Source organism: Lathamus discolor, chromosome 5 (assembly GCF_037157495.1).
Source record: "Lathamus discolor isolate bLatDis1 chromosome 5, bLatDis1.hap1, whole genome shotgun sequence".
Taxonomy (NCBI): Eukaryota; Metazoa; Chordata; class Aves; order Psittaciformes; family Psittacidae; genus Lathamus; species Lathamus discolor.
In genome coordinates this window covers 113,780,070-113,806,245 of record NC_088888.1, presented here as the reverse complement: position 1 = coordinate 113,806,245, position 26,176 = coordinate 113,780,070, and the positions used below count along the sequence as shown (strand labels likewise).

Here is a 26,176-nt window from a genome sequence, read left to right as displayed (position 1 = left end):
GTGTATCAGGGTCATGGTAGCAGCAAAGCTGGGACAGGAACATTGGGACACATCTAAGGGCAGGAACATTTGCAGGGGAGTGTTCATCCTCTCCTATATGTAGGGATAGGGCAGAGGGAGAGTTAAGTCACTTCAAAAGCATTGAACCTTTGGAGTAAAAGCATGAGCTGATTCATGTCTTTGACTTCAGAAGGGATGAAAAATAACCACAGTGCAAGGCCCTTCTAGATGTAACTGCTACAAATATCTTGGATATTAATAACTTGGATATCCTGGATATAGATTCCCTCCCATCCCAAGAGGGCATTTCAAGATGGATTTTCACTTGTTTTCTAGGAATGAGCCCCAAGCGTGTAATTTCTGGGTTTATCCACAAAGGACACAAGCTTCATCCCCCTTGTTCTGCAACAAGTGTGGGGGCCCTGTCTGTGAATCACAGAATCATAGAATAGTTAGGGTTGGAAAGGACCTCAAGATCATCCAGTTCCAACCCCCCTGCCATGGGCAGGGACACCTCACACTAAACCATGTCACCCAAGGCCCTGTCCCACCTGGCCTTGAACACTGCCAGGGATGGAGCATTCATAGCTTCCCTGGGCAACTGATTCCAGTGCCTCACCACCCTTACAGTAAAGAACTTCTTCCTTATATCCAGTCTAAACTTCTCCTGTTAAGTTTTAACTCGTTACCCCTTGTCCTGTCACTACAGTCCCTAATGAACTGTCCATCCCCAGCATCCCTATAGCCCCCCTTCAGACACTGGAAGGCTGCTTTGAAGGCAGTGACCCTAGAAGTGCTTTGTAGTAGCACTTCCAACCACACAAACAATCACTTTGGCCAACTCTTTCCAAACCACATCCCAGCATTCCTGATTATCACTCACCTAAACAAGTGCTGAGACTTATCCCCTCTCCATTTTCCTTGAAGGTAATTTACCCTTCCTCAACACGTAGCCTCTCAACCACCTACTGCGCAAAACAGCACAGACACAGGAATCAAACTCATACTCCAAAGAAAACAAATACAATTAAGAAAAAATACCTCTCTACAAGACAAGACCTGTGTCAAATGTATCACTGCTCCAGAGATGTCTATTCCAAAGGGCTAAATCTTTGCCCTTCCTTCTGTCTCAGCATAAGACATACATCTATTTTTGGCAGGCTTATTGGCATGAGCTGAATATTGTACCTGGAAGTGAGCAGCACACAGAAGAACTGCAGGCAGTCCTGACCGTAAGGGAGGCAAACATCTCAAAAGGTGGCATGTTTCAGTAGCGCAGTGCTTACCACATCCTCTGTGAGATGCCAGCCAAGACTTGTAGATGTGAGTCATAATCCACATTTTTCAGCTGCATCCAGGCTGTTCTGCCTACATTGCTCTTTAAAATCAAAGTTTCATGCTCTCCTCTGTCACCATCTATCTTCATGCTCTTTCCGCAGCTGCCTATTCTCTGTTTTGTCATTGCTTCCATCTCATTTCCTAAAGGGTTGAAGAGTAATGAGTCCTCTTTTCCCTCTTCTTGCCACAGCAGAGATTTCTAATAAGAAAACCAGGATGTTAAAGGCAGTGGCTGTGCAGCCTGAGCCTGGAGGAGCTGAAGCAGAAGCATGATTTCCCTGGAGGCACCTCCCCTCCCCTCTGGCCCTTGTTGTGTAGAGAAGCAGCATGATCCCCCCACAGCAGGACCCCAGATTAACTTCCTGGATATGTACCTTCCAAGCCAAGATTGCCTCATTTCTGCTGCCCAGCAGAAAAGGACCTGGGGGTGCTGACTGATGGTGGCTGAACATGAGCCAGCTTGTGCCCAGGCAGTCAAGAAGGCCAACAGCATCCTGGCCTGTATCAGCAATAGTGTGGCAGCAGGGCCAGGGCAGTGACTGTTCCCCTGTACTGGTCACTGGTGAGGCTGCACCTTGAATCCTGGGTTCAGTTCTGGGCCCCTCACTACAACAGAGACATTGAGGTGCTGGAGTGGGGCCAGAGAAGGGCAATGGAGCTGGTGAAGGGTCTGGAGCACAAATGTGATGAGGAACAGCTGAGGGAAGTGGGGTTATTCAGTCTGGAGAAGAGAACGCTTAGGGGGGACCTTATCGCTCCCTATGTGAAAGGAGGATATAGTGAGGTGGTGGTCTCCCTCTTCTCCCAAGTAACAAGTGATAGGACAAGAGGTAACAGCCTCAAGCTGCACCAGGGGAAGTTTAGATTGGGTATTAGGAACGATTTCTTCACAGAGTGGGTGCTCAGGTATTGGAACGGGCTGCTCAGGGCAGTGGTGGAGTCACCATCCTTGGAGACATTCACACACTATGTAGATGAGGCTCACAGTGATATGGTTTAGTGGTGGTCTTGGCAGTCCTGCAGTAACAGTTGGATTTGATGATCTTAAAGGTCTTTTCCAACTTAGTTAATTCTATGATTCTATCATCATTTAAAACCCATAACAACAAATCAACAGCTATTCCCTTGGATGTTTTCAAAACTTCATTCAAAAAAGCAGATAAAAAGATGGCAGCTCAGGTTTTTCCAGGCCTCAGGAGGAGCACTCTGTGTGTGCCCTCTCTCCTCACAGTCTCAAAGAGGGGGTCCAGACAGATACCTCACATTTGTTATGAGTGGGGAAGGCCACGTCTGGCTCCAGGGCTGATCTAGGGTGAGACTAGAGCCATTTAGGATTTCTTTCCTCTTCTGTCAAAACCCAGCAGGTCTCTCTCAATCACCAGTAGCAGCAGAATGCTCCTAAAGAACAGGAACCTCATATTTTGCTCCGAGCTTCCTTTGTGGAAATTGTATGGGTTTGGATTTGGGTTTTTAATTCTAACAAATCTGAGTAGCAGACCAGGTGGTAAAAACCCAAAGCAAAAAACAATCACCAAACCCAATACAGCAACTGAAGGGCTCCAGATGCAGTCCTCTGACTTCTTCAGCTCACTTCTCCAGGTTATATCCCTTAAATTGGCAGTTAAAAGATTTTCCACAGCAGCTCATATTTAAGTGTGTAGAAAAGCATAAATACTAGTGAAAAATTATGAGCAACAACAGCTGATTCACACTGAAGACCCTTCCTTCCTCCATGCACATCCTTTGCAATAGCTCCCTACATCCATCAGTATTAATGCCCTTGTAGCTGTGGCAGATCCGTGTTGGTTAAGGAATGTGAGCTGGCAGGGAAAGGCCAATACCATTTCTGTAATTATTGATAGCACACTCCAGAGCATGTTTATTTTTTCCAGCTGTATCTATTGCTGAAGCAGTTGGTATTACCCTTCTCCATAATTTTTGCCTGCAGGATGCTTTTCTCTGGATTCCTGCAGACCAGCACCTGCAGACAGATTTACTACTACAGAAATTATGCTGGATCCTCATCTCAGCTCTTTTTTATCCCTAGCACCATTAACTTGAGTAGCTGGGGGCTGCTCCAGTATTCTGTGTGCCCTCCAGCAGGTGTACAACACCCCTGCCATAAAAGCAAGCAAGCAACACCTTAAGCAGAACCACCAAGAAGCCAGATGTATCAGTTTCATGATGACTCAAAGACAGCAAGACAGTTCCAGTGTAAATCTATTTGCAAAGAGAGATAGCATCAAATCCATAGATCTTGGCCATAATTTGCAGCCAGCTGGGCCTCTTCCTGCTCTGGTTAAAGCCAAATTTCCATTGCCTTTGCTGGAAACACCTGCAGAGCAGAGGAGCTGTGCCAACCTGCTGGGGGCAGCAAGGCAGGAATAGCAGCCCCATGTGAAACTGCAGCAGGCTGCATGAAACATGAACACCCGTGCTTGGATCTGGCCAATGAGGAAAGGGAAGAGACAAGGAATCTTAGCAGTTGGGCTGGCAGGGTAAGAGCTATCTCCAAAGTGAAATGCTGAAGATCAAGTGCTAAAACTGGTGCAAGCAGTGTGAGTAAGCACATTAGCTGGGAACCTTGAAGTTGACCTTTGAGATCCCAACTGTGCTTTCTTCTTTGCCCATATGCTGTCAACTAAAGCACATCCCCTCCTCTTGCTTTCCATGCTTCCTTGAACACATCCACACTGGAGAATGAATGGCCTCCCCAGTAAGCAAGCAACATCTCGCAGCAAACCACCCCTTCAGTGGACAAAACAGTGTGTGGAAAACACGCAAAAAGGCACACATCTTCCTGGCAGAGGGAGTAAGGCAGCAAAAAAGCCACTGAGAGAGTAGACAGGAGGCCTCTGAGAGAGAGACCTTAAGTGGTTGTGTGTGGGTTCATTGTTCTGTTGCTGACTGACATCAGGCTCTTTGGGCTCAGAGACATCTGTTTCATTTTAAATGGAAAACTCCTCCAGGGATCTCATTAGCACCACCACAAAAGACATAAAGGAACTGGAGGTTGGTGGAGGGATGATGGTGAGGAGAGAAACAGGACAGAAGCGCTGTCAAGCTGAGTTCAAACTGGCAAGGAAGGAGCATGCTTCCCCAGTGGGGCTGCCTCCTTCTCCTGTCCACAGGGTGACTGGCTGGGGTGGGGCCAACATCCAGGAGAGCAGCTGCCCAAAAGCCCAACCTGAGGCACCTACTAACCCACCTGTGCTCCTGGGGCTGTTTTCCCCCTGCCAAATCCCTCCTCCTTCTCTCTTTGTTCCTGGGGTCTGTCCTCCCCTCCATCACTGCCTGGACACTTGTTTGTAGGGGGCACTGCTCTGGTGAAGTTCTTGCCTCTACAACTGGCAGCAGAGGACAAGGCACCTATGGTTGTGTTTGCAGTAGTGGGAGGTGCACTGGCATTTTAACACAGCTGTCCTAATAGACACTGCTGGGGATTGACTGGATACAGGATCTTGGCAGCTCCACACATTCTAAGCTGATTGCTCCTTCAAAGCTGCTTACATCTTTCTGAAGACTCCACTGCAAGAAAGAGGTGAAGTAGTCTGTGAAAGAGTATTTTAGTGGATCCAAAACATGGATGGATTGCCCTTAGGCTAAGAAAAGTCACAAAAGCAACAGACAAAAAAAGCAAAGAACCCCCCAAAATAGGAGGAAAAAAACAATCCAACTTAGTTAATTCAAAGCAACACATCTTAGTTATAACTGCAAATCAGTTTAAGAAGTTCAAATAGATGCAAGTTAGCCCCCCCGTGCTACTGCTCACCAGAAGTAATATGCATTATTATGATGTTGTCTATGTAGCATCATAAAATGCCAGATAGGATTGGGCTTCTTTCAAGAACAGCCTGTTCAAAGGAATTGGTGAGTCTTGCTTGAAACACCTGGCAAAGGAGAGAGATGCATTCATCTCCCTATGTCTTGAAGGAATTGAGGAGAGATGTTTATCAAGGAAATGAGTAATAAAAATGGTTTGGCTTTCAGCAGACTTGGAAATACACAGAGCAGGTTCCAGCACAGGTTTGTAAAAAATTAATTAGCAGTGAGTGGGAACAGGAGTGATGAGTATTATTCTCTATGCTGTAGTCTTGTTTAACTTAATAAAAGTGATTGAGCTGTAAGATTCCAATGAAACACTTCCTAATATTAAGTGCTTCTGCAGGAATGGAGGTGTTTCACAGAAGTAATGATCAGGTATTCTAAACTCTATCATATTTCAGCTCCTAACACCAGATATCTGAGAAGACTGTCGGACTTGCTTAAACATTAAGCTTGTTTTGTTGTCATTAAAAACCAATGGGATTTTGGAGCCTAATTTACCTAGCTGAGCTCTGCTCTGCTTCTGTAAGCACCTAATATATGAAAATCTGCCATAAACTAATTAGGTTTATTCTAAATTTTAATTAAAATCTAACAATAAAAGTTTGGAGAAGCCAAATCTCAGAATTTTTCCAGAAGGATTCTCTGATTTGCAAGCTGTGAAACAAAGCAAAACCTAAATCAAAGCAGTGGGCCTGGCAACCCTGGTAAGGACTAAAATGTACCTATCTTCTCCAATCCAAGTGTCTCTTTTAGAGCCTGATACCTCATTCAAGAACAGAACATTTATAACTGCAGACAGTAAAGCACAGCTTTAATAACTGATAGAATCATAGAATCATAGAATAGTTAGGGTTGGAAAGGACGTCAAGATCATCTGGTTCCACCCCCTCACCATGGGCAGGGACACCTCACACTAAAATAACCTGTCCAGAGAGGGATTGGATCTGGTTGACCACTTCAAAGGGCTCCCACATGCTGAACAGAGGGGCCTGAACTGCAGCCCTGTGTGACAGTAGCACCCTTCCCACCACAGCTTTGACAGTGGGAGCTCAGTCCTGCATCCCTTGTGCAGCTATTTTCCTTGGGATTCACTCCTGGATTCCATAAGCACAAAGCAAAGGAGAATTAGGCCTGCCAAATTCATAGCAATGCATCAGACTTAAAGCACGTTAAATTCCCCACCAAAACCAACTGCTGGGCATTAGTCCTTCAGGTCACCTCTTAATGTCATAGGCAAGCAGTAGCCACCAAAACCTAAGCTGGGCAACCAGTGCATTAGGCCAGTTCCCACTGCAGCCAGTGCTGATCTTGCCAACTAAAACCAGAGCAAGAAAGCTGTGGGTATAAACAGCAGCAGAGCTTAGAAAAAGCAAACCTTCACTGTAACCAACACCAGATGATCCCTACTGGTGGGATGGTTCAAACATCTCACAGAACATTTTCCCTCATCCATCAACACACCAGGGAAGTGATCACAAGGTCTTGCGCAGTGCCAACAAAGATAAGAGTGTACTCAACCAACAAGCATTGATTTTCCCTCTGTGAAAGCTCTGAGCTCAGACCCTGTGGTAGCAAAAATCAGCAGGAGCTAATGTGTAGGGAGACAGCTGGAGAAAGCAACATTGGCCCTACAGAACCAACCAAGTGACCCACAGTCTTGGGCATGCTGGTATGTGAGCTCTGCTTCTCCTGCTTTTCCTTACAGCAGGCAGCTACCAGGGCAGCTGGCAACAACTCTGCAGCTTCCCTACAGACACCTCTGCAGAGCCCTTACTCATGAATCTATTTCAGGTTGCTCTTAAACCTCCTCATACAGACACAAAAAAAATCCTCAATCTGTTCAGCTGGAGCGCTTGAAGTGTTAGAAACATCACTACAGTGATAAAGCTTTTTTATTTTCTTTTTTTATCCTTCCTGTTAAAAAAATAACCTTCTCAGAAGCTTTACTTCCTCTCTGATAAAAACACACACTTGTTGAGAAAGCTCACCTGTGTTGCAATCATGGTCTGTAGAATTGTATATCTCTATGTAAACACACAGAGCTATCAGGCACCCTATGGAGGCACAGGAGTTAACAGTATCTGTCAGGTACAGAACAGTCTTAAGTTTCCTCCCTAGCTCTGAGGAATATTGTTCCAAGCTTGTTCAGTTAATGTGTTATAGTCAACAGCACGTTTGAATTTGGGCTGGGCCACTGTTCAGCTGGCATAGGAATGCAGGTCAACTTAAAAGCTTGGTAGGTATAAATCATCCTGTTTGATGTCCCAGCAGCAGACACTGTATCACCAATCACCCATCCCACTTAAGTCAACACATCTGAAGCAGTTTCATGGGTACCACAGATGTTCCTCACGCAGCGCTGTCCTGCAGAGACCAAGATGGCAAGGCCTGCTCCAGATGGAATATGGAATTCCTCCATGAAATAAGTGTGTTCAAGATGGTGCTAAGAGAACAGTTACTTTCTAAGAACATCACCTTTTTTCACAGTGAAAGGAAAGCTCCAATGACAGAAACATCCCCCTTTGTGTCTTGCTCACTTCTCATGTGACATGTCAGGGCTCTGTTCTGTCTGTGTTTGTTTCAAGAGGAATTGCAGGACATCATCGGAGAGTCCAGGTGTTCTCTTTATGTCTTCCAACACAACTTCTCCTTCAGCTGGCTTTGAAAAACAAGCAGTAGTGGGGTGGTTTGGAAAGATCTTACACCCATCTCTGTTCAAGACCACCTGGGCCATTTGCAAGCAACGCGACGCGTATTTTGTTCCATCCCGGTTTGCCAGCTCTGAAATTTTCTGTGACAGACATCGTGATGCAGCCTCGTAGGTGGGATCTGTTCTGTCTGGCCGTTTCTTACAATACATTTTGTAGAAGCCATCAAGAGATTTCCTGATATTGGTATCTTCTGCATTATCATGTTCATACATGGAGGAGAGCGCAGCACCGATAGGTTTGGTGGGCTCACATAACCCTGCTTCCGGATAACAGCTCACGTTTGCTTCCTCAGAGCCTCCATCAGCAAAGCCCGCAGGAACTGCAGAGGATAGATTGCTCTCTCCTGCAAGCACAACATCAATGAAACTGATTAGTCACCAGGTCATCCCCGTGGCAAGATGGTTTTTTTCTCCCCCCTCACTGCAGTCTGGCAAACAGGCTCTGTGCAGGCACAAGCTAAGTACTGCTTTAAAGCTGGCTGGACTGCCAGAGGCACTTGCTGCATAGATTCATACAACATGGGCTGCATTTGGGGATATCACAGTTGTCCCAGCCTTGACCCTCTCTGCAGTGGCTGAATCTACTCGCTGGTACAGACCTTCCTCTCAGTTCCAAAGAGCTGGAAATTGGGATCTGCTGCTGCTGGAGATGACATCTGAAGCACAGGGAAGTCTAGTTTGCAGCTAAAGCAGTCACCCTCTGTTTCAGTTTTCTCCATTCATCCCCAGGGCCTAACCCTTCCCTTTTCATAGTCTCAATTTTACTCCCTACAGCACAATGTGCTGTCCTGTCCCCTAGCTTTCAGCCAGATCTAGAGCCTCCAAACCAACAGTGTTATGGTGACTGCATGGAGTTTGGGAATAGGGACTGTAAAAGGGGACCTTGTGCTTCCCCATGAAGATCCAGGGGTTGGAACTAGATGATTTTTACGGTCCCTTCTACGATTACATTCCAAATGTTCTCTGCACATCCTGCAGCCTTACACAAAGGGTGAGGACTCACTCTTGCCTAGCTCTTCTCCTTCCTTGCTACCCCACATCTCTGGCAACAGTCAGGCCTGTGGTTCTCTTCTATTCCAATGCAAACAAAGGGGGATGCTTTGTACTTGCACATAATTAATATAGCATCAGCAGAGAGACACTTGGTAATGACATGACCAGGATGATGAGGAAGCCACACACAGCTTCTAGTAGGAAGAGCCTCCATAAAGAGACCTTGAATTGGGCTCTGGTACCCAGTGTGCGTGTCTAACTGCAATCTCATCTACAAGCCTGCTGCGCCACAAGCCTGTGTGCCAAGCACCTGAGTCACTGACAGGAGAATTTTCCAGGGCTCAGGCAGAGGTTGCACAGCCGTCATCTGCAAGTTACATAAGCAGGACGCAGGAGTTAGAAAACAGCTCCGTCTTTTCTAATCCTGTGAAACAGGAAGCAGGATGCAGCCCTTCGCTTTGTTAAGAGACCACATTCAAAGCAAATCTCAGTGCAGTGGCAGAAGGCTGCTCTTCCCCCCCAACCCCAGTAACACAAAGAATGACCCTCACCTCCCTGAGTGGTCAGAGACTCATTAAAATTAAATTAAGATGTCTGCAGCCACATTGTACATTGCCTCTTTCTTCCTCCCCCTACTTTCTATCTTTGATCTTTCTTTTCAATTTCACTTCATCTCCGATTCTGCAATTTAAAATAGAACTCTTCCTCATCTTGCAATGTGTCATTTCCAATGCAGCACAAAGGAAAGCTTAGTGGCCTTCTTTTAACATCAATATATGCCATCAGAGTAGCAAATCAGAGCAAACCAAAGAGAACAGGTCCATTTTGCCTTCGTGCCGATGTTAAGTTAGAACTGAAGGCTCATGCATCTCAGATAATTCAATCAAGTGGCACTTGTGCTCAGACCCCTGTAGCAATTGCAAACCCCTGTGCTGTGCTATTGTCTTCCTACTTCTTATGCCCAGCTCAAAGCCATATTTTGTGAAAGAGCAGCAGCTGCCTCCAGCTACACATCTCAACCCTACATGATGTGGTAAGAACAAAATCCTGTTGGTTTCATTCTGTCAGGGGAGATCTTTGCAATCAATGCTGTTCTACCTTTCTCCCGCCATCCCAGATTGCATATTAGGAAAAATCTCTTCACTGCAAAGGTTATCAAGCACTGGAACACGCTGCCCAGGGAACTGGCTGAGTCACTATCCCTGGAGGTATTTAAAATGTGGTGGGCTTGGCAGTGTTAGATGTCTAGTCAGATGAGACGATCTTAAAGGTCTTTTCCAACTTAAACTATTCTATTCTAGTATGACCTATGAAGCAGCCATCGTTTGTGGAACCACAATTCACTGAGGAAGGTATGTATTTCAGGGGGCTGGGGCTTGATTAGTCAGAAAGTACTCAATTATACTACTGGTGGAACATTCTTCTTTCAGCTACTGATTAGAATTTATGTATTTCTGTTTTTCAACAGGAGGTCTTTTAGTGGATTACTTTTCTAGCAAAGCCTTCTTAAGGCAAGACATGGAAAGTTAGATGCAGAATTTCCAGAACTAATCTACATCCCACAAAGTTGCATCTTTCCTCAATTTCCCTTATCATTTCCCAATACCTTCTCAAACTATGTGCCAACTCTGCAAATACACTCAATGCTTTTCCTCTCTAAAAGATACCAGTCAAGGTCCTTCCTTGACACACTCTAAAGAGCTGATGCTGTTGTTGTAATGCACAAGTCTCCTGAATGATTTATAAACCACAGGGCACAAGCCCAGTAGCCGGATGCCTGCAGGGTTTAGAAAGAGCTTCTCAGCTGGGGCACACATACAGCACTCAAGCACACCACGTAGGCCAGCAAACACGCTGCTAAAAGAAAAGGCAGCATTAAACTAATCGATCCCTTTTCCCTCTCCATGCACTTGCACCCCTCAAGAAAGCGGGGATTCCTTGGTTCCACACAGCAGTGATACTTCAAAGCCCAGACCTCTCTGGCTAGCTCTCAGCAGCAGAAAACTGTAGTTTTGTAAACTCTTTATCCTTGCCCATCCAGGGTGGCTGCCCCATCCCTGGCACTGTTCAAGGCCAAGCTGGATGGGACCTGCTCTAGAGGAAGGTATCCCCAGGGGGTTAGAACTAGATGAGCTTTAAGGTCCCTTCCAACCCAAACCATTCTGTGACTCTATGACTTGTGTGACAAGACTGAGTAAAGGGTGGGGGAATGATTCCATGGCAAACTTAACAACACAGCTGTCACACTCCTTTGTGTTGACCTGGCCTACAGAAGTCAATGCGAAGATGATCAGGGCTGAAAACTCAGACTCCATTTGCCTGCAATGGAGTTTCATCACCAGATAATCTGCCTCAATTTATTTTTTAGCTATTTTCACTCATTTATACTACCGAGTATGCATCAAAAGGAAAACAAAAAACACCAATAGAAAAGCCCCCAAAAACTGAAACAGGCCATTACTCATGTCTTGTTTTTATTCTCACATGATGGATAATCATCAGTAAGAATGTATCTTATTTCATCTGCACCTCCACTCCCTGCTAATTAAAGTTCAGCATTTGCAGCTTATTAGTGAAAGACCTGGAGGCTGATAAAAGGATATTCTTTGTGTTTATAAACCTGCTGATGAAAATTTAAAGTCTCCATCTGGTACAGGCACATAACCCGACCACCTGAAGCACATAACCAAATCGTGCTTTGGACTTGGGCCACTTTCAATGATGCAACACCTCTGCATTATTATTTGTGCTTCTACATTAGCAGCTCATGTAGTGGTTTGAGTCTCTGTGTAACTGTAATCAAGCATATCCAGGGTGCAAAGTAAGCCATCCTTCAAACAGGAGAGCTGTTACACTGATGGCTTTCTGGGGAAAGAAATCTCCCTCAATTCACAAGCTGAGGAAGAGAGTAAGAAAAGCAAGGTTAGAGGGGTTTTTTTAACAGAACTAAATTCATTTGGAGACATACAAATTGCAGTATAATAACAGTAGCTATTCAAGTTCAAACGGATGTTGGTTAGGTGATCATATACTCCTAGAATGGTTAGGGTTGGAAAGAACCTTAAAGACTGTGTGATGCTACAGCACATCCCTATGTTGTAAAATCAGCAACAGGACTGTTATCCAGAGTGTTTCAGAGTGACAAAGATTACTGAAGTACTCAGCTCTGACGCTGTATTCAGAAAACATGTTTGCTTCCTGCTACAGCCATTCTGCTGGCTGCAGAGGCCCAAAGAAACCATTAGGATCAGCTTGTCTGAACAAATGTCCCTGAACAAAGATTACCAGAGAACTGAGCAACAGAACAGCAGAAAGGAAAAAACAAAGAAAGGAGAGAGCTAGAATGAGAGAGAAACTATTTCCTTGGGTGAGACTACCCCAAAAGTCACCAATACTTTACTTACTTTCCCTGGGAATTAATAGGGCTGAGCGTAACTGAATACAGCTTTTTTTCAGAACAGCTGAAGAACAGAAGCAGGAGATATGCTCTAATGAAGAACAGAAGCTGGGGAGACAAACTACAGCTATGGACTCCCACGTCAGAACTTAAAATACTACCTTGTCCAAGGTACCACCAAGCTTTTATGGCAAGTTCAAGACCTGCAAGTGACCACAGATCCTGCCTCTTGGCACGCTGCAGTGCTCCCAAACTTTTCCTCAGAGAGAAAGACAGAAGACTGTCCTCTGCTGGTCACAAAAAATCAGCCATTTCTTGCCCTTGGACACCCCACATGCCCTGGACACTGCCATCTGTACCTCAGCATGCTCTTTGTAGCCAGTGAGTCTTCTCCCCACTGTGCCTTGTTAAAGTCAACACATTCTAAATGTCCATGGGCAATGATGTGTCATACAAGAAGGACAAAGTTGTTTTGGTTGATGGCACCCATTAAAAAAGGACCATTCAGAGGTTCTCACAGATTGTAGTGTTTCTCTTTTCCCATCAACCTGCCAGGCTGTATCTGGGGTGAAAGCAGTTATCCACAAATAAGAAAGTATCCCTAATTTTGTGGTTGCTGTTAAGCGGTAAGACAAGTGAACACAGATGCCATCTCTGAGGGTTGCTACAGCCCTTTCACCATTCCTAGGAAATCCCTTCTTGCCTCTGCATCAGACACATCCATATGGCATATGAAAGCTCAAGCAGAGGCGATACCACTTGGGCTTGAGCAGAGCTCCCAACTGACAGCAAATCTGTGCCAAATCGCGTGATGTGGGAGATGCTTCTATACACAGAGAAGAAAAGAACAAGGTCCCATGTTGCAGTAGAACTCCGTAAATGCCCATGGCACCTTACAATTAGATGTGCTGTGCACTTGACACAGCTTTTACTTGCGTTAGTGAAATTTCCATTGATTATAACAGTTAAAAACCCATGTGTGAACTGCTGATTACATCCCTATACATGAACTGGAATAGATTTGCACTGTATGATTTCCATTACTAACATTTCAATTGGAACAGCACCAAACGAAAAGAAGTATAAAAAAACCCCCAAGTATCATTCTGCTAGATGCTGTACAAATAGCTATCACTCTGAATAAATGACAGATCCTAAAGTGTTTGTTGTACAGTACTGAAGAATTGTGGTAGAGTTTACTATTTGTCTGCACAGATCTCTGCCTTGCACAAAACATCTCTTTTCTTCTTGCATCGTTATTTGGGAAACCTTCCAGCATTTAAAGCAAAGGCAAAATGGATTTTTCAATGACATTATCATTCAAATAGACAGTTACAAGCAGAGCAAATTTGCTCCATGTGGGTATTTAAATTGTGAACTGGAAGTGAAAATAAGAATATAATAAGCTTTGCTACTTTGCCATCTCCCTGATGACACACAAAACAGCTTTCTCCTGCCAGAATATGCAGTAGGCTATAGCTCATAAGACAGTATCTGTGAAACTCTTTCACACGTGACATAACCAGCTATACTCTTCACCTACCAGCTCACAGGAGAGGCACACATCGATGTGTCTGATTGATGAGCAGCTGGCTGGGAGCTATGCAAATGCTGCTCTGTCAGGAGACCTGGAGGAGGTGAGCGTGGGAGAGTGGGCAAAAGGCAGCTAGAAACTAAAGAAGAGGCTGGAGGAATTCAGGGATTGGAGTAGAAAAGGGAGGCAGTGATGGAGGAATAGCACTAGGTATAGCCCAGGACTCACTCAGGCTCCCTGCTTTTTTCTTCTACCTGCTGCACATTTGTGGTGTGAAAACTTGGCGGGAGGGGGGGGGGGGGGGGGCTTTAATTTGCACAGGTAAGATGTAAGCAGTTATTCCAGGGAAGCATAAACCCTTCCCTTTCTGTCTAACTTTCTTAGAAATTTGAAATTCAAGAAAAATAAAAAGGCTGGCAAATGGCAAAGTGCTTTTGAAATGCAGTAAGCAGGCATAGTGCATCCCCCTAGACACTCTTCCAAATGTCACACTTCGTATTAAGCTCTGCCCTACTCTGGGAGCTCACATGTGATGACTGCTGCACCATACTTCTAAGACAGCTGGAAAACTCAGCTAAATGAAATCTTTCAGAGAACGCTCTAGTCAAACACACTGGATTTAATAAACCGCAGAGCAAGTCAGCTATGAACTCCTACAAATTAAAACTCCTTATTTGGTGAAAGCCAAGACATAGGCACCACTGCCATCTCACAGACCTGTTCCTAAGCAACCAAGCCCCATGGCCCAGGGCGATAGGTATGGGCAGAAGCAGCATGAGCATCATAAATACCCTTACTTAGAGCTAGGCCCCAAGAGCCTCCTGATGATGATACTGAGCTGATACTCAGCTAGGCCCCAGACCATTAGGCATTGGATGTAAATGGAGTGCTTGAGATTTTATTTTATAAGCAAGTTCCTCCCATGGAGCTCATCACCATTGTAAAAATAAAAATAGCCAAGGTAAAAACTCCTCAAATATGCATATTTAGAGTGGTTTCATTTCCATGACTACGTAACCAGTAAAACCCCCTAAAGTATCCTATTTGCCTCAAATTGTGATTTTAAAAAAGCTTCTTAAGATCCAACTTAAAGATTTTATTGCAAGTGTAACATTTCTCTGGAACATAAATAATAAAAACATTAACTGTCAATTAAAGTTATTATCCAGCAGATAATGCCTTGAGGGCATCAAGGGGCGTTATCAAACGGCAACTATCTGCTGCTTTCCTATTATACAAACAGTCTTGGGAACTGACAGCCAGAATCACCTAGTTTATATAACACTAAAGACATCAATTCCCAAAAATAAACTCTGACAAGGCTTCTTAAGCTAATTGCTCAGCTTCTAATTAGGCATTAGGAGAGCACGGGGAAGCAACTGCAAGAACAGCACCACACATGTTCATGTGTACAGAGACAGCAGTGTTGTGCTAGATCAGCCTCTCCTTAGCCACAGCAAAACTTACCTCATTGGGCTTCCAAGCCTTGAGAGACAGGATCCAACATGACCATACCTGAACCAAGCCTCTGCCTTCTCTGTGGTTAAACTAAGGACCATCATCTCCCGTCAAGTCCACTTAGTCACCAGGACCACAGCATCACTCTGCCCGCAGGGAGAATTCACACCATTTGAGTCAAGTTTGACTCCTTTCCTTCCTTTCCTCCTGCGGGCAGGCAGAAGCCTTTTATTAAAAAGATAGATTTTTCCTTCTTTTAATCAATAACTTGCACTGTTGCTTTTTCATACACAGAAGGCTCTAATTTAGCCACAGATCATATTTACCTTTAAGCCCATCCTGTTTCAGAATAAAAGCAAAAGTCTAATGCTTAAAACTGGCGGGGAACAATCCTGCCTGCCTGATTTGCACTGCTTAAGATTTGTAAAGAATTTTTAAAAGGAAAACTGGGATTTGTGTTTTATGGTGCCTGAAGGAGCTTTCTCACTTATACAAAGTGCACTGCACGGCTAAAGCAGATGGTAATTGTTTCCCTTCATACTTGTTTCCTGCCTAAAAAATACGAATTTGAGTCTTGTCTATTCTCTTTTTAACAGCTGACTCTGTATTATGTCTTCACAAACTGTTAGCTTTCTGACACAAGAAGCTGAGAGGGAAGGAATTTTTATTCAGCCCTGTGTTAGGTTACTAGCGAGTTAACTCTGGAATTCAGAAAAGGATTTGCTATGCCCACCTCTTCAGCTAAGAGCTGAGAAAGTCCCTTGGGAACCTGAGTCATCCAAGGAGACCTCTTGAAGAGACAAACAGGGACTGATAAAAGACAACATTCTTCATAGTTCCAAGGTAAAAGACCAAGCAGGGAAAAATCCTTCCAGTTTCTGGCAAGACACACAAAGGAAAGATGCTGTAAATTCTGCAGATGTTATGCAGAACTGAGGAAGCTATGAGCTGAACTGAAAAGATGATTTAAACATCGATCTGGATGACAATTAGTGATCATAGACAAGTCTGGGGAAAAAAAAGATCTGGAAGAGTTAATAAATCCCATTCTTTGGGGCTTTAACAAATCATCTGCTAGAGGCAAGAATATGGCCCAACAGGCAGCACACTGCACACTGCAGACATCCGTTCTGGAGGATAGGGATGAAATAAAGGGAGGGAAACTGCCTCTTAGTCTGAAATACTCAGTAATGGCCACTGCCAATGACAGGAAGCAACTCTAGATTACAAGTATTACTGAGTAAGACAATTATCACTGTATATGCAAGTGTTAAAAAAACAAATCCCAAAGCAATATCCTTTTGTAATTTATTAAATACTTTTGTCTTTCATTCAGAGTCACACATTTTCAGTACTCAAAAGGACTGACAACCCTCAGCTCTTGTCTTTGACAAGAATAGGAATAAGCAGACAGGTCCCACTGGAAATCAACAGCTCAAGTTTCAACATCAGTTTACGATAATGCTACCTTCTGCATCTTCTTGCAGAGTGACATGCATAACAGTTTGCCTGGTAAAACAAGATGATACTATTCATACAGCTAAAACAGAAGAGAAAGAGCCTGTCATGACAGTGTTTCTTTAATGAGAAGACCAAAATATTATATAAAATTTAGCAAAGTATTTGCTTTACTTAAAGACTGTGAAATTGGAAAAGGTTGAGGAGGGGATGTTCAAAGTATGCTGCCTTCCCTTGCAATTACAACACTTGAAAGTCCAATTCATTACAATGTTATCACCCACAAACGTATCTGAGGACAAAAGTGACATAAGGAGCATAGGCAGAAAGGCAGTTTCTAGACCAAGAAAACACTGCAAAGCAAGGTATTTAAAGCATCCTTTGCTGTGCATCACTTGTTTGGGTATTTTTTGAGGGGAGGGGAAGTATTATGCACCTTTCTCTTTTCTATTATTTTAATACTTTATTTCAGTTATTAAACCATTCTTATCTCAACCCATGGGCTTTTACCTTTTTCTTATTCTCCTCTCCATCCCACTGCAGGAGTGGAGGGGAATAAGCAAGCATCTGTGTGGTACTTAGTTGCTGGCTGGGCTTAAACCATGACAGTGTATTTGTTCAATTTTCTACCAACTTCTTATTTATGCTCAGATCCCAAATCAGTGGACTGATTTTCAGAAGTGCTGAATACACAGATGCTCTCACCAAATTTTAAAGAAGCTATAGATATTTTAGCTCTTCAGAAGACAATACCATCTAAACTTTAACTCAACTAATTCTTCAGCAGCAAATCACTACAAGTTGTACAGCAGAAAAAAAGAAACCAAAGAGAAGCACCTTCTGGTACGCTTGCAGAGGTGGTTTCCTGAATTTACGTACAATAAGATGATTTTAAAACCATGCTTCTTGTCTGTGTCATGCTCCTGAAACTATGGCACATGCCAGACAAGCATAGAAAGGCTGGCACTTGAAGCAAGAGTAGGAAAAATTAAGCAAACCCGAAGAAACAATCTGAAAAAGCACAGCCAAACAGCAGGTACAAGGGTAAAGAAATCTGCTGATACTGTGGGGAAGATCTGAAGGCAGAGTGAGGCATTTTCCCAGTCTCCCTGCAGGGCTGATGTGGCTGCACACATTGAACAGGCTGTGCAGAGACATAGGCAGCCCAGGGTGCCTTGGCACAGAAGGAGCAGATGTATCTCTTTGTCATCTCCCCAGCCCCACTGTGTGAGATGTAGAATCACACAGCTTGGGGCTGCTGCTTTCTGCACTGCCAAAGGAAGCCTGTGCATCAAATATTGATAAAAATGAAAAAACAGACTCAAAAATAAGAATGGAAGCAAGATACCAATCTCCATGTATCAGCTTTCCACAGGCTAATAAATGAAACATCCTCATATTGAAGAAATCAGAGTCGGATATATCAGGGAAATTTTCAAGATACAGAAAATGCAATTTCAACAGAATACAATGAAAAGCAAGCAAGACATAAAAGTTTAATAACTTGGAGGTGTTTGTTCATCACTAGTCTGTGGCATTTTGGCCTGCCACTTTAAAAACACACTGAATAAACATTTGAGTCATCTAGTTTTGCTACAGTATTACTTGAAATAAAGTAATGAGTAGAAAGATTATTAGACTAAAGCAATAGGCACATTTATAGGCCATTCACAAATGCTGGAGGCTGGAGAAGCACAAGGGCTTTTTCTTAATTATCTACATGCTAGTTTGGGAATCACTGAAATCTCTTCCATCAGAAACAGCTTGATAGAAAATTAGGTATTGAACAGAACTGTTTTGCCATTTAATCAGTCAGCCTTCTGCAGGAATTGCTGTGTTGCTAATAAACCAAGCACCTGAAAACTGAAATAGGAAATAGTTATCACATCAGAATTGCATTGGGAGTGAATCCTCAGGCCCTTAAAGGGCTGCACTCACCTAGTAAACTTTCCTAAAGTGGTGTCATGGCTGTGGGACTATATATGCATCTGAAGGGACTAGAAAAAAACCTGAAGGGCAGAACAGAAGGAAGAAAGGAGAAAGTCCTTATCAAGGAGTATGACTTTTAAAGCTAAAAAGGAGAAAAATCACTGAGCAAGCAACTAGAGCAATCTCCATTCATCTCTTCACTTTGTCCTCTCAGCCAGTCACAAGAGAAGCTTAGCAATACAGGCATTTCCCTGCTATAATTCAGGTTTGCCCTCAAATGCCAAACACTAAAAGGTTTCAGCTGCTCCAGATTTGTTTACAATCCTTTAGCTGGGTATATAGTCTACTAGTCCTGCTTTTGAAGAAAATTTTTTAGCCATGAGCAGATCTGGGTGCACTCAAACCTTTCAGTTCTGCCCCAAACAAAGCATTTCACCTGAATTACTAGTGGTCACAACTCTGGGTAAACTATGAAGGTCAGAGAAAGCCTAAATCCTGTTTAAAAAGGTAACCCCATCCCATATGATTACCCCACAGCAATTCTGCACCAGGGAACCAGGACAGCTCTGCTGAGAGGCTGCACAGACTTTACCAGGTAAGAGCCTGGTACTGTGTGCAAACCACTTGCTTGAACAGTTTTCCATTAACACCTTCAACTACTGACAAGCTGTGGTTAGTGGCAGTTACTGCAACCACATAAAGTTTGTTCACCACGCTTTTATGACACAGGTATTTTCAAGCCACACATAAGAGATAATGAGGCCTTGCATCACCACACGTAGCTTGAAAACATCTTACAGTGTTCACAAATACTTATAATCAGAAAAATTAGTTAATTCCTGCAAAACAAGGAAAACAAAAGGACAGGTAAGTCAGACCAAGTTAGGGCAATTCAAATGTTCAAAATATAATTCAGATACCTCCTTAATCCAAAGATAATCACAAAAATAGCAAGGTAGGGAAAAAGATAAAACTCCTTTTAAAAATGTAGGAGAGAGAGGGTTTATTGAAGGAATCTGTGAACAGCATGATGTGTGTTTTTCATAATCCATCCGATATTTGCATGTGTAAATATTTGCACCATTTACAAATAGTAAAGAAAAACACCCCAACAATTTTTCAAGGTGATGTGAGAGCATTTTTACGACTTTCCACAGAGTAGGAAGGTGAATTATGATTGTGTTTGTTTAGAATTTGTTTTCTGAATAAAGGCTGGAGAGACTTTAGAAACAGACACCCAGATCCTGGGAAACATCAGTCAGCTCAGAGTTTTTAGCTTATTGATCACACTCTCAAATTTGCCTGGCTCTTTTGTCAAGTGTGAAGTAATCAATGCTACTGGGACATTCAGCAATTCCCTTGTGTCATCTGATTGACACCATGGGTCTCCACATGCAATTCCCATTGCTCTTTTGTCATCTGAATGAGAACATGAGTCTCCAGCTGCTCCTCTTTCCAAAACAGTATCAGAGGGGAAAAAAGGATGAGAAATAAGATTATGAAAATAAACATGAGTAAAGCTGAACTAATAGGTAATCAACAGATAAAAGAAAGTGCTTTTGAGTCCAGACAACCAGAGGGTGCAGCACAGGTGCCAAATGCATGAAAATTATATTCCTAAAAACAACATACATACTACAATCAACCAGCTCTCTGGGCATGCAACAAGCTTTCTGCACCAGGAATCCCCTAGCAAATGAGTTTAGAGCTATCCCTGGACTAATGATGGGGATTCTTTAAGAAACAGAAAATTCTTTCAATATTGTAGCTTTGCTCCAAGTTGGTTTTTTTTCACTCTGATGTCAACCAGAGACAATACCTCAGCACCTCGCTTTTTGAAGTACATTTTAAAGGACTTGTGAATATTCTTCTGCTTGTTGAGAAAGGATTTCTGGCCCATGTGAAAATATACTCATAGAATCATAGAACAGTTAGGGTTGGAAAGGACCTTAAGATCATCTAGGTCCAACCCCGTGCCATGGGCAGGGAAACTTCACACTAAACCATCCCACACAAGGCCTCGTCCAACCTGGCCTTGAACACTGCCAGGGATGGAGCATTCACAACCTCCCTGGGCAACTGATTCCAGTGCCTCACCACCCTAACAGGAAAGAATTTCCTCCTTATATCCAATCTAAACTTCCCCTGTTTAAGTTTTAACCCGTTACCCCTTGTCCTGTCACTACAGTCCCTAATGAAGAGTCCCTCCCCAGCATCCCTATAGGCCCCCTTCAGATACCGGAAGGCTGCTATGAGGTCTCCACGCAGCCTTCTCTTCTCCAGGCTGAACAGCCCCAACTTCCTCAGCCTGTCTTCATATGGGAGGTGCTCCAGTCCCCTGATCATCCTCGTGGCCCTCCTCTGGACTTGTTCCAGCAGTTCCATGTCCTTTTTATGCTGAGGACACCAGAACTGCACACAATGCTCCAGGTGAGGTCTCACAAGAGCAGAGTAGAGGGGCAGGATCACCTCTTTCGACCTGCTGGTCACACTCCTTTTGATGCAGCCCAGGATACGGTTGGCTTTCTGGGCTGTGAGCGCACACTGCAGCCGGCTCATGTTCATTTTCTCATCGACCAGCACCCCCAAGTCCTTCTCCGCAGGGCCGCTCTGAATCTCTTCTTTGCCCAGTCTGTAGCTGTGCCTGGGATTGCTCCGACCCAGGTGCAGGACCTTGCACTTGTCACAGTTCAACTTCATAAGGATGGCATCAGGCCACCTCACAAGCGTGTCAAGGTCCCTCTGGATGGCATCCCTTCCCTCCAGCGTATCAACCGAACCACACAGCTTGGTGTCATCGGCAAACTTGCTGAGGGCGCACTCAATCCCACTGTCCATGTCAGCGACGAAGATGTTAAACAAGACCGGTCCCAACACCAATCCCTGAGAGACACCACTCATTACTGGTCTCCAGCCAGACACTGAGTCATTGATCACAACTCTTTGCGTGCAGCCACCCAGCCAGTTCTTTATCCACCGAGTGGTCCATCCATCAAATTGATATCTCTCCAATTTAGAGAGAAGGATGTTGTGTGGGACAGTGTTGAATGCTTTGCACAAGTCCAGGTAGATGACAACAACTGCTCTATCCTTTGTCCATCAGTTCCGTTGCCCCATCATAGAAGGACACCAAATTGGTCAGGCAGGATTTCCCCTTAGTGAAGCCATGCTGGCTGTCACCAAGCACCTTGTTGTTTTTCATGTGCCTTAGCATGCCTTCCAGGAGAATCTCCTCCAAGATTTTGCCAGGCACAGAGGTGAGACTGACTGGTCTGTAATTCCCCAGGTCTTCCATTTTCCCCTTCTTGAAAATGGGATTTACATTTCCCTTTTTCCAGTCGTCGGGAACTTCACCTGACTGCCATGATTTTTCAAATACGATGGCCAGTGGCTCAGCAACTTCATTCGCCAGCTCCTTCAGGACCCGCGGATGGATTCCATCAGGTCCCACGGACTTGTGCGTGTTCAGATTTTTAAGATGGTCTCAAACCAGATCCTCTCCTACAGTGGGCCCAAGGTCTTCATTCTCACAGTCCCTGTGTCTGCCTTCCAAGTCTTGGGTGGTGTGGTCAGAGCCTTTGCCAGTGAAGACTGAGGCAAAGAAGTCATTCAGAACCTCAGCCTTCTCCAAATCATGTGTAGCCAGTACTCCTGATAGCTTCCAGAGGGGGCCTATGTTGTCCCTAGTCTGTTTTTTTATTCGCTACATACCTACAGAATCCCTTCCTGTTATCCTTAAAATCCCTGGCTAGGTTTAATTCTAACTGGGCCTTAGCTTTCCTAACCTGGTCCCTAGCTTCACAGACAACATCCCTGCATTCTTCCCAGGCCTCCTGTCCTTGCTTCCACCTTTTATAAGCCTCTTTTTTCTTTGAATTTTCCTCAGCAGCTCCTTATCCATCCAAGGAGGTCTCCTGGCCCTCCTGCTGCACTTCCTTCTAGTTGGGATGCAGCACTCCTGAGCTTGTAGCAGGTGATCCTTGAGTATCACCCAACAGTCTTGGGCCCCCCTGCCCTCCAGGGCTATATCCCATGGAACCTTACTAAGCAGGCTCCTGAAGAGGCCAAAGTCTGCTCTTTTGAAGTCCAGGGCAGTGAGCTTGCTGCACGCTCTTCTCACTGTCCTGAGGACCCTGAATATATATAATCTCAAAATGCAACATGTTTTTTAATGAGTCTCTACTGAAATGGAGAGCAGAGTTAAACCCCATTGTGGTGGTATTTAGGTTCAGTACTCTGGGAGCCAGTGAACTAGGCAAGGTAAAAAAGCCATTACAAAGTGGAATGTCTCACTGAAACATGGGACAAAATTGGTACAGAAGCCTCCAAACTCAGTTTAATTAACAAAGTAGTTCCAAATCCATGGAGTTCATAATTCATTCCCAAGGTGAAGCTCACTTATTCCAGCAGTGGAAGCATCTGCCAACTTCAGCTATCAAATCTCATTTTCACACAGGTGTTCAAACAATGGAAGTTCATACATATTTTGGAGTAACTTTTCCTCTTCTTTTAAAAATGTCAATGAATTAGTCAGATCACGACTGATTAGCACTCCTAGCAAACATTAATTCAAGCATAATTAATAACTTATTAAGAGGAAAAGGCAAATACTTAATATAATGAATGTTTTAACATTGGACATTTTTATCCAATCATAAAATCAGGTATGTATAACATTTGTATTATATAAAACAGATCTTTAACAGCGATGGTAGATTCCATTTTTCAAACAAAACAAAGTTTGCCACTATTCAATTTCCTCTCTCTAGGCTGGAGATACTCCTGACAGCTGAGTTCTAGTACAAGCTAAAGTCTCCTGGTTCTTGAGATTTGCTGGTGGGGTGGGATTTGACAGTCCAGATAATTTATCTGATCATACATATGGGAATTTTCTTTTATTAACCCCCAAATTTATGATCAGTTTAAGAATTTGTTTCTAAAGGGCTTAAAGAAAACATAATTCAAACAGATTGGATTATGTGATTGTAGTAAATCCATCTGTTTTATTTATAAACAGAACAGGGAATTCTGAAACAAAGACTTCAGTGAACATTTTCAGCTCAAATCTGGGATTGGTCTTCAAGGGCTACTTAATACGGTTGGTTTAGATCAAATGTGGACAACATGAGGACATAATTAATTATTTTGCACTCCACCACCTTGCCAACCTGCTTCCTTAATCTCTTTCATTTGCTCATAAGCCATTCAGAAAGCCTCAGTACCCTCATAAGGGAGGACACTTCTGCACAGCGCATAAGCACTTGTGCCTCTTAAAGAAGGTGTAGCTACAGATGTAAAAGCATACCAGAAAATGCTCATATCCAGAATAACTTGGACTTGAACATTATTAACTTACAAATAAGGTGGCTAGGTGCATTTTCCATTAATTAAATTAAGTCAGGAACAGTTGTCAGAAAATAAAATTGACATGGTGGGGAAACTCGGCTCTGAAATTTCAAAACCTCTAAGATCATAGCACTGGAGTCCTTCATTTCCTCCATTCTACAAACAAATCCACTTTCACATTTTTCTATTTCCTCTTGGTCACATTTACTGCTGAAGGTTAATCATGAATCTTTAGACAAGAGGAAATATATCTGATGCTTCCTTTAGCTGGAAAAATGTTTAATGCATTAAGGGCACAAAAGAGGCTGGCACCCTTCAGTGAGCAATTGAATCAGGATAAAATAAAGGTCACTGAGAATTAAAACAAATATCTGTTTGCACAGAGGCTCAGTTGTGCCCCTCCCCCCCAGCAACTGTCACTCATTCTTTATAATAAAAAAAAAAGAGGCCAGTCTGCTGCAGCACAGACTTGAAAGAATTCAGAGATGAATGTATTCAAACAGAGGAAGAGACAAAAGGTGCGTTTTAGTTACAGCAGCATTTGTGCTCCAGTGCCAATATATAAGCTCACGCAGAGCACAATAGGCAAACAAAGGCATACAAGGTTAATCATGGGGTGTGATCTTGCTCTTTTGAAATACAAGCACACCGTCACTATCATAAAATCATACTTTAAAAGATCTTGGGGTGTTTCTTCTTTTTTTTCCCTTTAACCTCCAGCATAATAATGAAGGCTCATTCACTCTCCTGCCACACCATGAAGAAAAGGAGGCACAGGAAAGGTTATTTAAATCTGCAAACCACTGACACTACAAGGAGCTCAGAGTCCATCTGAAGACAGCAAAAAAGTGGCCTGTCCTGGAGAAGCAGGGATTGTGCAAAGCTGAAAGACAGACACAAGATGTTTACTACCTTGCAGAGAGGCACCTTTGCTACCTTGACAGAAATGACGGCATCAGCCCCATGCTGCCTCCTTTCAAAGCCTCACCTTTTGTGGCAGTGTTCACACTCTGGTCAACTGCGGGGAGTATCCCCATGGTTAAAACAGCACGTGCATGTGAGGTCTGATGCTCACCTGATCCAGGCTCCAGGGAGCCTTTGGAGCAGAAAATAGGTTCACCACAGCACCGTTGTGTGCTCCCAGGCAGCTGTGATCCCAAGGAGCAAGTGGGCTCTGCTGCAGCGGATCAGGAAGGAAGCGGTGCTCTCTCCAGGTCTGCCACAGTCCACTTTGCACAAGTCATTTCAGTGTGGAGGGGTGGGATTTATGCCCCCCTGTCAAACCACAGAGTGATGCTGAGCCATACTGATGGACCTGGTAAATCGCATTGAGGAAATCTCTATGGGAAATCTCACAGTGGAAGTCAGCTGGGAATTTCAGATGTGCTTCTAGGAATTAGGTGCCATCATCAGTAGCTGCTTTCTAACATCCACTGTCTCAGTGGGGTCTTTTCTTCCTCCATGAACTTACAGACTGCACAAGTGTCCCACCACATTTGAGAGATCAGGCTCCCAACAGAGATATTCATAGACTATAACCAAGATAGTCAGTGTTTATTTTCTCGACTACATTATAAAACCTTTCCTCATGTTTTACAAAATGAACTAAAAGAAAATTTGAAATAGATGCAAATAATGGCAGTTCTTACGCTTGTACAAAAAGCCCTGAGCTTTTAAAATGCAATTTACGTGAAAGGAGACAAAAGGATTTAGTACTCTTTAGCAAAAAACAGCCCAAGGAAAGAAAAGGTGATTGAAAAGAAATTACATCCTGGCTACAGGTAAATTATATTACAGACAGCTAGTTGTCCAACAGGAACACTTTGGACTGTGATACACATCAAAATAAATCTAATTACCCTTAAAAATCAGAGACTTGGTAAATTTACCTGAAAAATGAGAGATAAGCTTTTAATTGTTTTCACTGTAGACACAAACAAAATACACTGATTAACCTAATGGGCTCAAGAGAGGTAGTTATTTTGCAGCAGATGCATCTGTAAGAGCAATTCTGTGACAGCTCCAGATTTAATCTGTCTTTGTTTTATGAAGACCATCTCCACAAGTTGTTTTTCCTTTAGATTTTAGGTTTTGAGATGAACTCTGCTGAGAGAGAATGCAAAACTCAATTACAGCCCAGTATCAGGACTGTCTGATGCTAGCGACACATGCTACAGACCGAGTC

The 26,176-nt window shown here is 43.6% G+C and overlaps 1 protein-coding gene and 1 long non-coding RNA gene across 7 annotated transcripts in view; both read right to left on the bottom strand.

Moving 5' to 3' along the window:
* CHGB (chromogranin B) overlaps positions 1-26,176 on the bottom strand; it is a 107,416-nt gene that overhangs the window by 23,965 nt on the left and 57,275 nt on the right. The window contains exon 1 of one of the 6 annotated variants that reach the window (XM_065682181.1): positions 1,287-1,588. The exons of the other annotated variants lie outside the window; for them this stretch is intronic. The gene's annotated coding sequence lies outside the window, so the exon portion shown is untranslated. Of the gene's footprint in view, positions 1-1,286; positions 1,589-26,176 lie in introns of those variants that run through there. 6 annotated transcript variants of the gene reach the window in all.
* LOC136015769 (uncharacterized) lies at positions 6-1,280 on the bottom strand. Its single transcript, XR_010613330.1, has 3 exons — positions 1,189-1,280; positions 884-968; positions 6-93 (listed from the first exon to the last, which is right to left on the bottom strand). It is a non-coding gene; the product is annotated as an uncharacterized LOC136015769 (long non-coding RNA).